Source organism: Zootoca vivipara, chromosome 8, assembly GCF_965207765.1.
Source record: "Zootoca vivipara chromosome 8, rZooViv2.hap1.1, whole genome shotgun sequence".
Taxonomy (NCBI): domain Eukaryota; kingdom Metazoa; phylum Chordata; class Lepidosauria; order Squamata; family Lacertidae; genus Zootoca; species Zootoca vivipara.
This window is the reverse complement of record NC_142591.1, coordinates 87,598,917-87,612,453: the sequence shown is the minus strand read 5'-3', so window position 1 is coordinate 87,612,453 and position 13,537 is coordinate 87,598,917. Positions and strand designations below refer to the sequence as shown.

The 13,537-nt window shown below is 53.5% G+C and overlaps 1 protein-coding gene across 4 annotated transcripts in view; it reads left to right on the top strand.

Moving 5' to 3' along the window:
• Positions 1–2,017: 2,017 nt before the first annotated feature.
• GRINA (glutamate ionotropic receptor NMDA type subunit associated protein 1) overlaps positions 2,018–13,537 on the top strand; it is a 37,635-nt gene continuing 26,115 nt past the window's right edge. Inside the window, exon 1 of one of the 4 annotated variants that reach the window (XM_088676145.1) lies at positions 2,018–2,413. The gene's annotated coding sequence lies outside the window, so the exon portion shown is untranslated. Of the gene's footprint in view, positions 2,414–2,456; positions 2,665–13,537 lie in introns of those variants that run through there. The other 3 variants (XM_088676141.1, XM_035124644.3, XM_088676143.1) reach the window with 3 other exon arrangements.

Sequence of the window (13,537 nt, the reverse complement as noted above, 5' to 3'; positions counted from 1 at the left end):
GAAGGTACAAGGTGGGCCAGGAGAGACTTGCCCAATCCAGGTGTGTCCCGGGAGCTATTCCCAGGGCTACGAAATGTGGCAACTCAAGGGCCTGGGTCTCCATCCCATACTTGCATTGGAAGTGCCACCTGGCTTGGCTTTCTTTAGCTCAGCCTACTGCTAGGCTTACCATAAATGATGTATAAAGGGGAGAAATTCATCTCCAGCCAGAGGAAGTACTCTGCCAACAGGACTGTATTTTGAGGCCCAACCTTGGAAGTTGCCAACTTCCTATTCCGCTGCAAGTAAAGCCCCATTCCAGGTAATCCTGTTATACAAATTGGGGGTCGCCTTCTTGGTTCAGCCCTACTCAAGGGACTTGCCACCCCTCAAGGTCCATTCCTCGGCCAGAGTAAAAGGGAGAAAGGAAATAATAACCAAGTCAGGTAAAAGAGCAAAACGGCTAGAAAGTCTGATGATCCTTTATTCTGTCTGTTGCAGAAGGGTTCCTGTGTTACCAGAAAATGGGGGGGGGGTGTCTTGATGGCCCAAGTTCATTACCAGTGCCGGATTTACATATAAACTAAACAAGGTATAGTTTAGGGCCCCATTCTCTTGGGGGGCCCAAAAAATTAAAGGAAAAAACCGGATGTACATTTCCAAAATAGAAGATAAAAACAAATAAAATAAAACCTACATACAGCAACAGTGTTTTGTGTTGTGTAGGCTCCTATGATACAAGCCTGTTAGCCTCCTCCCTCAAATATCCCTGGTTTGCTCCTTTCTATATACTGTATAGGGTGCCTACATTCTGCATGGACTGGTTGCACAGCAGCATGTGCAAATGGCTTGAGATTCCTATTAGGTCCATCAATGACCATATAGCATATATTCAACACAAAAAACAGCGACAATTTGTTGTTGACAAAGGACAGCTGGACATAGAAAGGGCCCCATTACCTTCAGTAGCTTAGGGCCTCATCCAACTTCAATCCGGCCCTGTTCGTTACCAAAGAGCAGGGGTGGCCAACTCCCAAGAGACTGCAATCTACTCACAGAGTTAAAGACTGGCAGTGATCTATCCCCTTTGGGGGGGGGGGTTTCAGGTCAAACTTGATGAGCTTTTAGGAAGGAAAGCCCTGTTATGGGGGTTCAGGTCAAACTTGTTGAGCTTATTTTAGGGAGGAGGGAAGGCCCGTTTTTGGGGTGTGAAGGGCCAAAATGTTGAGCTTTATTTAGGGGAGCCAAAGTGGTTCAGCTTCTTTGGGGGGAGCCACTGATCTACCAGTGATCTAGCACAGACGTCCAGTGATCTACTGGTAGATCACGAGATACATGTTGGACGTGCCTGCCAAAGAGAAAATGAAAAGGCAACATCATGTGCAACATCTTTTTAAAGTTCAGGTTTTGTCCAGCCCCGTAACAGAAAACCCACCCTGAAACATAACTGACCCCTAAGAAATTTGAGTACATGTTTTTGCAACCTGTCCATCAAGATCCCTGGTCGTGGCCCTCCAGGCCTGTCTGCTGCATTCTTTACAAATGATAAATACTCAGGTCCCAGAGTTGATGGTCCTCGATCTTCCCCGATCCACAAACACTGCTGCCCTGTTTTGCAGGTCCATTTTGCCTTCCTCCCCTCCCGATCCTAAGAGCTTCAGGAATTGCATGCTTTGTTTTGGATAACCCAATAAATAGGAACCTTCTCTTTGAAAGCGGGAGGTTCAGGGTCTTATTAAATAATTATTACAGATTTTCCCACGCAACCCTTTTCGGATTGGTGAGTTTAACTGTCAGTCCGAGCCCCAGCATCTCATTGGTCTGACTGCCTCTCTTCTTCCTTCCCTCTTATTGGTTGACTCCGTCGCTTCAAGCGCTCTAATCCCACCTCAATATTTGCTTTAGCTAGGCTTCGTTGGGAGCGGCTGATTCGTCAGACGCCGCGTCCCTCAACCTGCCCAGTCCAATCAGCGCACATGTTTATTGGTCGGCACAATGTTTTTCCCACGGGGGCGATCCCGCGCTAAAAGCAGCGCGCCCTCTGGCGGCGGAAACGGCTTCGGATGGGAAGCCGCTCGGGGCAGAGCCCTGCTTGGGTGGCCGAACCGCAAGGCGCCCGGTATCGTCGTCCCCCAGGATGATAATTGATGGTAGTGGGTTGGGGTCCCTTCTTAGCTGCCCTAGGTTTGCAATGGGGCAGGACTGGTGATCCAGCTGCCCCATCGGACGCCAAGCGCAGGGAAAGAGCTGCTGCTGCTGCTGCTGCTGCTGCTGCTGCGCTCCGGTCCCGCGGACGGACGGGCGTCCAGTGGGGCGCCTGGGTGTCCCCCGTCCCCGCGAGCGCAGCTTAGGCTGGCCGAGAAAAGAAGCCCCCTGCCCTGCCTTTGGGTTGGATCCAGCGGCCGCCGGGCTCGTGGCACAACCTGCCTCCAAGGTGCGCTTTCCCTTGCCCGGAATCCAGAGCTGCAGCAAGCCTCTCCGAGGGGGTGGGTGCGTGGGGGTCTCTTTCTGGTCGGCCTGTGCCGCTGCGCCTCCCCCTCCCCCTGCTGCATTTCGACTCCTGGCCACGCCCCCTCCTGACGCTCCGCCCCCGCCCGGCAGGAAAGCCCCCCCCCCCGCAGCGCCGCCGTCCCTAGACGCCGAGCTGCGCCAGGCGAGCCGCGGAGCTGCGCCGAAGCCCGTCAGGTGAGCGCCGCGGCGGCGGAGGAGGGGGGGGGCAAGCCCGGTTCCCAGCAGCGCTGCGGCGGGGGCTGCGCGGCCCTCGGGAGCAGCGGAATCCTAAGCCGCGGGGGTGGGGGGAGGTGATGCTACGGTCCGGAGGAGCCGCGGGAGGGAGACGGATGCAAACTGCCGCCGGGGGAGGGATGCCTTGGGGCGGGAGCCCCGTCGCCTTACCTGGTCGCCCCCCCCCCCATTCCGGCAATGGGGGTCCTGGTCTTGGTGCTTTGTCGGGCGGGGGCCGTGGAGCTGTCCCGCGGCGTCCGGGGCTGGAAAGCGAGGCCGGAGTCGAGCCTCCTCCGGGGGGGGCGCCGATGGCCGGTAGGGGGCTCAGCCTCTTTGGCTCTCCCGGGAGGCCTGCAATGCGGTGGGGCGGGAGCTCTGGAGGGGCTCCGTCGGCGCGGAGGAAGCATGGATGGAGCCCAGGGCAGGCGGTGTGAAAAACACCCAGCGCGGCCTGAGCAGCATCAGAGCAGAGGCAGTGCCCCCCCCCCCCGCGAAAATAGGGGATTAAATCGTAAATGAAACCTGGCCCAAATGAAATGCAGAATTGAAGACTTTCTGGCATTGGAGCCAACTCCTAGGGGCCGAGGTCCCTGCCCCCCCTAAAATATTTGAGAAGCTTCCCCCCAGTTAATGGACATTCGCAGTCAAATGGTGTGCATGAACCGTGCCTTGTGATCGATTATGTGGGACTGGGCTTACCTGCCCCCCCCCAATATTTTATTCAAGTTGGCCCCCCTGCTCTCTGGCTTTTCGTTTTCCTTTTGTTTGTTCCGAGTGGAATGATTTGTAAATTTCCTTGATGTCTTTGGGAAGAGGCCTCTTTGTCTTTTTTAGAAGGCGGGTGGAGGGAAGGAGGGTCGTGGCACCAGGTGGGTCTTCAGGGAATAGGATAATAAACCCCAGGCTGTGTGTGGGGTGTGAGAGGAAGAAGCCAGGAGGGAAAAGAAGTCCTTTGGTTCCTGGTGTTGGTTCTTCGTCTATATATCCTCGATCTGCCCCTCTGTCCCCCTGGGCAGCTGACAGCTTTGAAGAAGGCAGGACACAGCCCACCCACCCACCCCCCCGCACTAGCTGACCCCCTCCTGGCTTGGCCTTGCAGGAGTCACACTCAGCCTTGCCCCAGCCTTAGATTTATACACTAAATTTCGGCATAACCCCTATTTACCGTGCTCCGTCCTATTTAACATCGCTTACGGCCGCATCTCACCAATATAGCTTCATTAAAGCTAGGTTCAATGTTTTTCCAACAAACGTGCTGAAACATAGATTTACTAAGGGCCAAGTCTCTTCAATGTGTGCTTGTGAAATTAAAACATCTGAATCTCTACATCATGTTATGTTTATCTGCCCTATGTACAGTTCGGCTCGTGCTAGTATACTAAACTCCATAATCCAGCCTATGGCTGACAAACCAGTTGACCTACAGCTTGCCTGGGTTCTTCAAGATGTGGACCCTTATATTACTCTACAGGTTGCTAAATTCCTAACAGCCGTCCTCTCGTACAAGAGGCGGAATGGAATGTTAGCTGATTATTTATAGTTATAAGAATTTTCTATAATGACATCAGATATTGATTTTAGCGTAGTGCCTAAATTTTTAATCATAATCTTAAACTTTTCTTTTTGAATTGTTAATATTTGTCCTTGTGAGCTGTGAATTGTGTTATATTATTTGTGGCTTGTACGAGTCCGCTGTTTTATTTGATTTAATTTGTTGTGTTTCATGATGGGCGTAAAGCCGAATAAACATCTTTGTAAACAGCCTTGCCCCACCACACGGGTTTGCTGTGAGAGAGGAGAGTTGACTGGCAAGGGTGCCTTCGAATGTGTCAGACCACAACTCCCATTTGCCCCAGGGGGCTTGGCCTCAGAGGGGAGGGCAGGTGCCATTCACAACATCTGCTGGAGAGTACCAGTGTGCCCCCCACCATCCTGTGCTACAGTCATGGTGGGCACCTGCCCAGTTCCTCCTTGGTGCTCTGAGCTCCACGAAGTGGGCAGGCAGGATTAGAGCCTCTGTGCTCAGTGCTTGGGCTTTGGCACATGTCCTCCATGTAGCTGGGGGAGCCTGATGTGTGTCCCAAATGCAGCAGCTGCCTCTTGTTCAGCGCTGGCTGGGTGGGAGGGAGCAAAGGGTCTTGGCCTGCCAAGTTGGCTAGTGGGGAAGTGGCTGCAAGGCCCCACGGTTCAGCAGTGAGCTGGGGTCTGCGAAATGCTTTGGCCCTTCCAGTCTGCATTGCAGCCGGCTTAAATAAGCTCCAGCCCAGCCCTCAACGCTGGCCCAGGGCCCAGATGACTTGGGTACGTGTGGCGGTGGCCCCTGGGTGCCCTGTGGGGCAGGGCAGGACTGCTGCTGCTGCTGCACCAGAAGGTTGTCTTGCTCAGTGTTTGGGAAGAGGAGGCTGCTGCCCCCTCCCAGCTCCTGGGCCTTCCCCTAGGAGGAGGAAGGGGCACCTGAGCTGCAGCTGGGGGATGGCCGAGCAGCCCACCCCGGGCTGGGGTCCCTGATGGAAGCTGAGTCTGCCTTTCAAGGAGTTGTAGAGCTGGGACCCCAAGTGGGTCACCCAGAGCAGCTGAAGGTCCTTGGCAAGTTCGCTGGTCCCACAGAGCAAAGGACCCCAAGGGAGCGAGGCCACATTTTATGGGGTCAGTCTGAGAGAGGTTTCAGACTATCCTGAACTCTTCTTCAGGCACAAGAAGTGTTCCAGGCGCACCATGCAAGACAGAGAGTGAGGGATGGATCTTTGCCACAGATAAAGCGAGGGGCTGTTGCTCTCCAGATTGCAGAAGAGAATTCTGGGGTGTTCCCCTGTGATGACACTGAACATGCTGCGCTCTCGAGGGTGGGGAATATCTTCTTGGGCATGGATCGCTCTGAGGGAAGAGCGGAGTCACACACTCAGTGTGCTAAATGGGGCTGCTTTTCATGCACGGCGTCAATGCACAACCCCGCAAAATGTGTTGTCGTATATTAGCGAGCATAAAACGTTCCATCTCAGGGGAGTGAGGGACGCTCCTTGGCCTGGAGCGCCGGAGAATCTATTGTGTTGGATGTGGAGGTGCTTCTAAGGCAGGCATCGCCAACCTTCGGCCCTCCAGATGTTTTGGACTACAATTCCCATCATCCCTGACCACTGGTCCTGTTAGCTAGGGATCATGGGAGTTGTAGGCCAAAACATCTGGAGGGCCGCAGGTTGGGGGTGCCTGTTCTAAGGGGAGGACGCCCGTCCGTCCGGCTCTGTTCTGGTTTGGTTTCTTTCTAGGTGAGGAGGCTGGATTTGGGGTTTAGGTGCTAGTCGGTTCCCTGAAGTCTCTTGGCCGGTTTCCACATTGCAGGACATCACATAGCACATTTCTGAATTGGCTCTTGGCATCTGTCATCTTGGTCTCAAAGCAACATTTTCTAGAGTGCAAGACACAGAGTTGTGAGGTGAAATCATAACAAAAAAGCCCCTTTCCTCCCTCAACCCCTGAGTTCTCCGGAACCCTGCACTTGAAGGGGGGCCTCTGGGGCCACAGAAAGGGGGTCCCCCCCACTGGTATGACTTGAGCCTTCAGCCGCTGTGTGAGGCTGGTCCTTCTGCCCAGGGCATGAGAGGAGGTACAGAGTGGGGCTCTTGCCCCTTGGGAGGAGGACGGGCTGTGTGCCCCTTGGAGCATCTCTGTGTGGGTCATCCTGTTCTGCTGGCTGGGCCCTTCCTGCAGAAGAGCTGCTGTGGCCTTGCTCCCTTTGTTTGAGTTTGCGGGTTTGTGTGTGTGTGTGTGTTGCCAGGCCTCTGTCCCAGACTGGCCCTGCAGTCTCCCCCTGGCCAGGCTGCTGCTTTCTCAGGCGGCAGGTGGCACACCCCAAGAATTGGTCTTTAACTGCCTTTCAGTGGCCTTTCAATCTCAGTCCCTAATGAAAAGCACCAGGACTGGGTTTGGCTTGGAGAGAAAGGCCGCTCTCCGCAGGCCCAGCAGAGGAGGCGACCCGCTCTGGCTCCTGGAAGAGATGCGCAGGCAGGAACCAAGAGCCCTCGCGGGGGCGCTGGGCAGCAGAGGGACAGTACGTTTCCGAGCACAATTCAAAGTGTTGGTGCTGACCTTTAAAGCCCTAAACGGCCTCGGTCCAGTATACCTGAAGGAGCGTCTCCACCCCCATCATTCTGCCCAGACACTGAGGTCCAGCGCCGAGGGTCTTCTGGCGGTTCCCTCGCTGCGAGAAGCCAAGTTACAGGGAACTAGGCAGAGGGCCTTCTCGGTAGTGGCACCCGCCCTGTGGAACGCTCTCCCATCAGATGTCAAAGAGAAAAACAACTACCAGACTTTTAGAGGACATCTGAAGGCAGCCCTGTTTAGGGAAGCTTTTAATGTTTAATGAATTGTTGTACTTTAATATTTCTGTTGGAAGCCGCCCAGAGTGGCTGGGGAAACCCAGCCAGATGGGCGGGGTATAAATGATATTATTATTATTATTTATTATAGCTGGACCAGGGAACTTCGCTGCTAGAGCTTCCCTTGGTGATGGCTTATCCACCTTTGCAGAAACAACCCCCACCCCCAGAATCGGTTGCCACGTCCCCCTGCTGCAAACCTCGCCTTTAAAAAGAGGGGGCAGCTGATGTTGCTTTTGCCCTTTGGAGGGGGGAAGGGGGCCCTTGGGGTTTCTGTTGTTTTGGTGATGCGGAAAGATCCAAGGTCCCCACGGAGGTTTCCTGCGAGCCTGGCCTTCGCTGTGCCCCCCCCCCGCTCATGGTGGCTGATTCGGCCCAGGGCATCTCGGCGCCCCCTCCCCATGCTGGGTGGGCCGAGCGAAGGGATTAGGGCCGCCGAGGCCAGAAATAGGCCCGGCGGGGAATTAGGACGCCTTAAACTCAAAGCGGATTACGGGCGGGGGGGGAAGGAGGAGGGGACGCGGCAGCCCCCACCCCCATTGTCGGCAGGCGCTGCCACCCGTAGGGGTCTCCGTGTGCCCTGCGCAGATGCAGAGCCCGGTGACACAGCGGCAGCAACGGTGGGGGGGGGCAGGTGCCCCCTTGGCCGGCCAGGATGTCACTGGGATGCTTGACACACACACAGTCGGTGTGTGTGTGTGTGTGTGTGTGTGTGTGTGTGTGTGTGTGTGTGTGTGTCTTTGGCTGGCCTCCTTCCAGGCTGTCCCATTTGGGTGTGGCGTCTCTGCTGGAGTGACTTCCTGGCTGGCTCTGCATGTGGCACCAGCAAGGGTTCCTTCCTTCCCAGGTGGCTGGGGGTGCCTCCCTCCCCCCCCCGCCCTGTTCCCAGTCCGCCACAATCCATTCTTAGTGAGCCTGGAGGAGCACCCTCGATGGGGATGGGGAAAGGAAACCCCTTTGGGTGCCTAGGGGGCTTCTTTGGGGTCCCTCTTGGGCCAGGGAGCAGGGGCCTTTTTTCCGTGGCCAGCTGCAGCCCCCCCCCAAGCCTCCCCCCTCCCCCAGCCAACCTGCACTATCCTGGCCTTGTTTCCGTTCTCTGGGGAAGCATTGGAGGCCAAGTTTCCTTTTCTATCACAGCTGCCTGGCCCCCTCCCAGTTGCTGACAGAAGCCAGCAAGTGCTACCGTAGGAATGGGGACTGAGGAGAGGGGGGCGGGTGGGGGGGGGCAAAATGCTGCTCTCCTCCCTTCCACCTTGCAGCTTCTGGCTAAGTGGCACAACCAAGCTGTGCCCATAGCTCTGGACTGCAAAAGGGGACTAACTTGTCCCTTGCTGCTGGCACAGCCTGGCATCTTCTCTGTGCACCCTCACTAGCCCCCCTGTTTGGTCTGAAGGGGGGGAGGGAGCAACCTCTCCTCCCCCAATTTGCTAGGGCGTTATCATGGGCTGCTGCTGCTATCTGGGGTCCTTGAGCAAGAGATTCCATGCAGAATTCCTCCTTCGCTCATCTGTTTGCCCTTCCTGATTATCTGGGGTCTGCTCTGCCTTGCCTTGTTTCTGGGAAGGTGTCTCCCCCTTTCGTTTCCTTCAATCCATGCTCAAGGGCCACCTTCCCTGCCACGGCTTAAGCGGCTTCCTTCAGCTGCCTCCTCCCCATGCTGCCCAATCCTTGCTGCTGCATTGCCAGCTGCGAGGAGGAGAGCTGCAGTGGCCTTCTCATACTGCGGGGAGTGCTGACTCTGCCTGCTATCTTCTGTTCACACAAGGTACATCTGCTGCAGGGGGGGGGGGGCTTTGCACCCCAGCACACATTTACCGGAACCCCTGTGGGGGTTCATTTTACGACCCTGTTTTAATTTTTAAAAGAAAACTTTTAATCATGGTTAACATTTTCCCTCCCGCCTTTTTTAAATGAAAGAGGTGTTGAATCAAAAGAACAAAAATGGAATCATACGTGTCCCCCACCAATGTTGAAATGGACCTGTGCTGAACTGCGGTGGGTTCAGTCTGCCGACACTCCATCAAAGCCGTGCCTTTTTAAAAAAGACAGATGCTAAGGACATCTACCCTGGCAGATCTTGTCCCTATTTTCAAAAAGGGGGAAAGAGAGGACCCAAACAATTACCGCCCAGTCAGCCTGACATCAATACCAGGAAAGATTCTAGAGCAGATCATTAAGCAAACGGTCTGTGAGCACCTAGAAAGGAACGCTGGGATCACTAAAAGTCAGCATGGGTTTCTGAAAAATAAGTCATGTCAGACTAATCTGATCTCATTTTTTGACAGAATTACAAGCCTGGTATATGAAGGGAACGCTGTGGATGTAGCCTATCTTGATTTCAGCAAGGCCTTTGACAAGGTGCCCCATGATATTCTTGTAAAGAAGCTGGTAAAATGCGGGCTAGACAATGCTACCATTCAGTGGATTTGTAACTGGCTTACTGACCGAACCCAAAGGGTGCTCATCAATGGCTCCTCCTCATCCTGGAGAGAAGTGACTAGTGGGGTGCCACAGGGTTCTGTCTTGGGCCCAGTCTTGTTCAACATCTTTATCAATGACTTGGATGATGGGCTTGAGGGCATCCTGAGCAAGTTTGCAGATGACACCAAATTGGGAGGGGTGGCTAATACCCCAGAGGACAGGATCACACTTCAGAATGACCTTAACAGATTAGACAACTGGGCCAAAGCAAACAAGATGAATTTTAACAGGTAGAAATGTAAAGTACTACACTTGGGCAAAAATAAAAATAAAAAATGAAAGGCACAAATACAGGATGGGTGACACCTGGCTTGAGAGCAGTACATGTGAAAAGGATCTAGGAGTCTTGGTAGACCACAAACTTGACATGAGTCAACAGTGTGATGCAGCAGCTAAAAAAGCCAATGCAATTCTGGGCTGCATCAATAGGAGTATAGCATCTAGATCAAGGGAAGTAATAGTACCACTGTCTTCTGCTCTGGTCAGACCTCACCTGGAATACTGTGTCCAGTTCTGGGCACCACAGTTCAAGAAGGATACTGACAAGCTGGAACGTGTCCAGAAGAGGGCAACCAAAATGGTCAAAGGCCTGGAAACGATGCCTTATGAGGAACGGCTTAGGGAGCTGGGTATGTTTAGCCTGGAGAAGAGAAGGTTAAGGGGTGATATGATAGCCATGTTCAAATATATCAAAGGATGTCATATAGAGGAGGGAGAAAGGTTGTTTTCCGCTGCTCCAGAGAAGCGGACACGGAGCAATGGATTCAAACTACAAGAAAGCAGATTCCACCTAAACATTAGGAAGAACTTCCTGACAGTAAGAGCTGTTCGGCAGTGGAATTTGCTGCCAATGAGTGTGGTGGAGTCTCCTCCTTTGGAGGTCTTTAAGCAGAGGCTTGACAGGCATATGTCAAGAATGCTTTGATGGTGTTTCCTGCTTGGCAGGTGGTTGGACTGGATGACCCTTGTGGTCTCTTCCAACTCTATGATTCTATGATCTGTGCTCCTCATCTGTTCTTCTGACAAGTTCCTGCGGTCTGGGAAAGTCCAAAATAGTTATGGGGAAGGCACAAGTTTAGCATATCCCATAAAAAGTGAGCAAACAGTGTCACGCTAAATACTGATTGTGAAAAAGCTCTGAAAGTGTCACATGGTGGGTGCAATTTGCCCATTTCATAACAGCTGTCTTGGTCTTGCAAAACAAAAGTCAAGGCCCAAGAGACAATCTGGTCCCTGTCAGTCTATCCAGGGAAACAGCCTTCGCCTCTAATCTGAGTAACTTGAATTACTCAAGCACTAGAGATTTACTGTTTGGGGCCAATAAACCATTTCATAGGCTTTTTCTTGTCGCATATACAGTAGTTCAGATTGTGCTCCTCAAAGGCAGAAGAGCGCTGCCTCCTCAAAGGACACACAAACCAGACTGTGTGACACCCCCCCTTCTCCTCCTTGCACACTCTGTGCTCTCAGCCCGGCATGGCCACCTTTGCACTGGCACAGCTGTGTCCACTTGGGAGCAAGCGGGGGGGGGGGCGGTCCTTTCTGCCTGGCCACCCTTCCCCAGATGTGAGGGGAAGAAGCAGAGCACAAAGCCACAATTTATTTTACTTACATCATGCCACTTTTCCTTGCCCCTTTTATTTTCACAACAACCCTGTGAGGTAGACCAGGCCGAGAGACTAGACTGACTCATGTTCACCCAGTCAGCTTCATGGCTAAGTGGTGATTTGAACCTGGATCTCCCCAGTTCTTGCCTGTGACACTTTTGTAAAAACTACTCCTGCTAATGCACCACTGCTTGGAGAACTGACTGTCGCTTCCTGTGATCCTGGAATCGGGGATCCTGGCTGGCTTCTCCCTAACAAGCCTGGGCTTACAAGGCAGCGACAAGACCCTGTCTGAGGCCTGCTAGTGATTTAGACTTTCTGGGGGAAACAAAAGCACAACCAAGAGTTTGTATGTCACAGGAAGCCAAGGTTCATTGCACTTCCTGGTTTGTTGCTCAGCCCTGGCAAGAAGTGAAGCAGGAAGGCCACAGCAGGTGCCCCTGTGTGCTGCTCTTTCCTGGTAAGCTGGCAACCCCGGCTGAACCACCACACCCTGCTTGCAAATTGTGCACCTTGAATCTGCGATGTCTTTGGGATTCTTTGAATGGAGCAAAAACCAGAATGAGCTTTGCGTCCTGATCCTGGGCATCGTTTACTCAGAGGGAAGTCCTGTTGATTTCAGGAGGTGGACTTGAGGTGGAGCTCAGGGCCCGTTTCCGGGAATGGCAGATCACACGGCCGCTTAAAGCAGGCTCTAGACTTTGTGCCGGCAGGGCTGCCAGGATCCTGCAGGAGCACCTGCAAGGGGCTGTTTTGGCAAGGCGTTGAGGCCCAAGCGTAAAGAGGGTGCCCCCCCCAATATGCGTCTTGTCTGTCGCTGCCAGTAAGGGATGGGTTCCTGCTGCTATTTTGGCAAGAGGGTCACCCCCTCCCCTCCGTTGCATCTTGAGGGGAGTAGATGCTGGATCCCCTGAGTAGATGGAGGAGCAGTTCAGAGGTGAGCAGAGAGAGAGTGTGGCAGCAGGAGAGCAGCTTCCCTGGAGAGAAGGCGGCTTTGCGGTGCTCAGCTGGGATTCTGCAGAGGGGAAAGGACTGTTATGGCTGTCATTTGACCCCACTGGGGGAAGGGAGAGGCACATGCTGATGATCCAGCCTGGTTGGTGAAGAAGAGAAGGGCAGCCTTTTGCTCAGCGTGTTCATGGGAGCAGCTCAGCTTGGAGATCCAGGGCAGGCACACGCTGGTCCCCAGAAGCGAGAGCTTCCTGGCAGGGATGTGAGAAGATGCTTCCCCCGTCTCCCGCATTGCTTTCAATGTTAAAAGTGGGGGAGCAGGAGTGTTTTTTTGCTCTGCAGCTCCTGCCCCCGGAGGAATGTCCGGCCTGCTCCACACGGGGCTGGGGGTGTTGCTTGTCCTTCGAGAGTGTGTGGCACAGCACATTGGCCAGCTGGGCAGGACGGGCAAGTCCTGGATAATTTGAGGGAGGGCAGGGAGCAGGTGCCAGCCCAGTGGTGGGTCAGGTGGGAGGGGGAAGCGAGGGAAAGGGGGGGTCTGGTTCTGGGAATTGGAGGGGGAAGCCCAGCCACCCTTGGCTCTGTTACATAGTAAGTTTTTTCGCTGTTATAAACAGCAGATGTGCTCACAAGAGTTTTCACTGCCATAGTGCAAGAGTTTGCTAGCACAGTTGCTAAAAGATGGCGCTGTTTGTAGGCGGCTCGACACACAAGGGTATGTGTATGCTGAAGAGTTTGCTAACACAGATGTTTGGATTACACTGTTGTAAGTAGCTCACCACAGGTCTCAAAACCCGGAGTCCAGAGAAGGGTACAGAGTTTGTCCTCAAGAGACAGTGAACCATGCCCAAAGGCTGCATGGGCAAAGACCATTTTTTCCTTGGAGAAGGAAGCTGGACCACGTCCAAAGGGGCGTGTGTACCTGATAGTCAAAGAGCTATGACGCCATGACTTATCAGAAATGCAAGATGGTATGGCCAATGCCAATCCAGTTGCAGGTAGTTCCAAAGGTGAACTGCAGCACAGGGCATAAATCGGGGGAGTTTGTTAGGATTCATTCCCCGTCTGCAGTCATAGGGTTATTGTGTATCATATGACTGTATGTGTTTTCATTCCCACAAAGTGGAAGAGACGTAGACAGGATGTTTACGTGGGACTGTTGTTCCTTTGTTCTTTCTCTTTACTGGCTGTGATGCCAGAGAGAGGGAGCCATGATGTAGAGCTCCCAATTTGTTTATATGTAAATAAAGCACTTTAGCCTTATTTACTGACTTGTGTGTTGTTCATCACGTTTGTGAGAGCAATCGCATATTTGTGAGAGCAATCGCATAACTGCCCCCTGGGACGGCCGAATTACTGACAGGCTCCTTGTTTCCCACAGGTAGGCAGGCTGCCCTTTTGCCCTGCTTTCGGTCCTGTGGG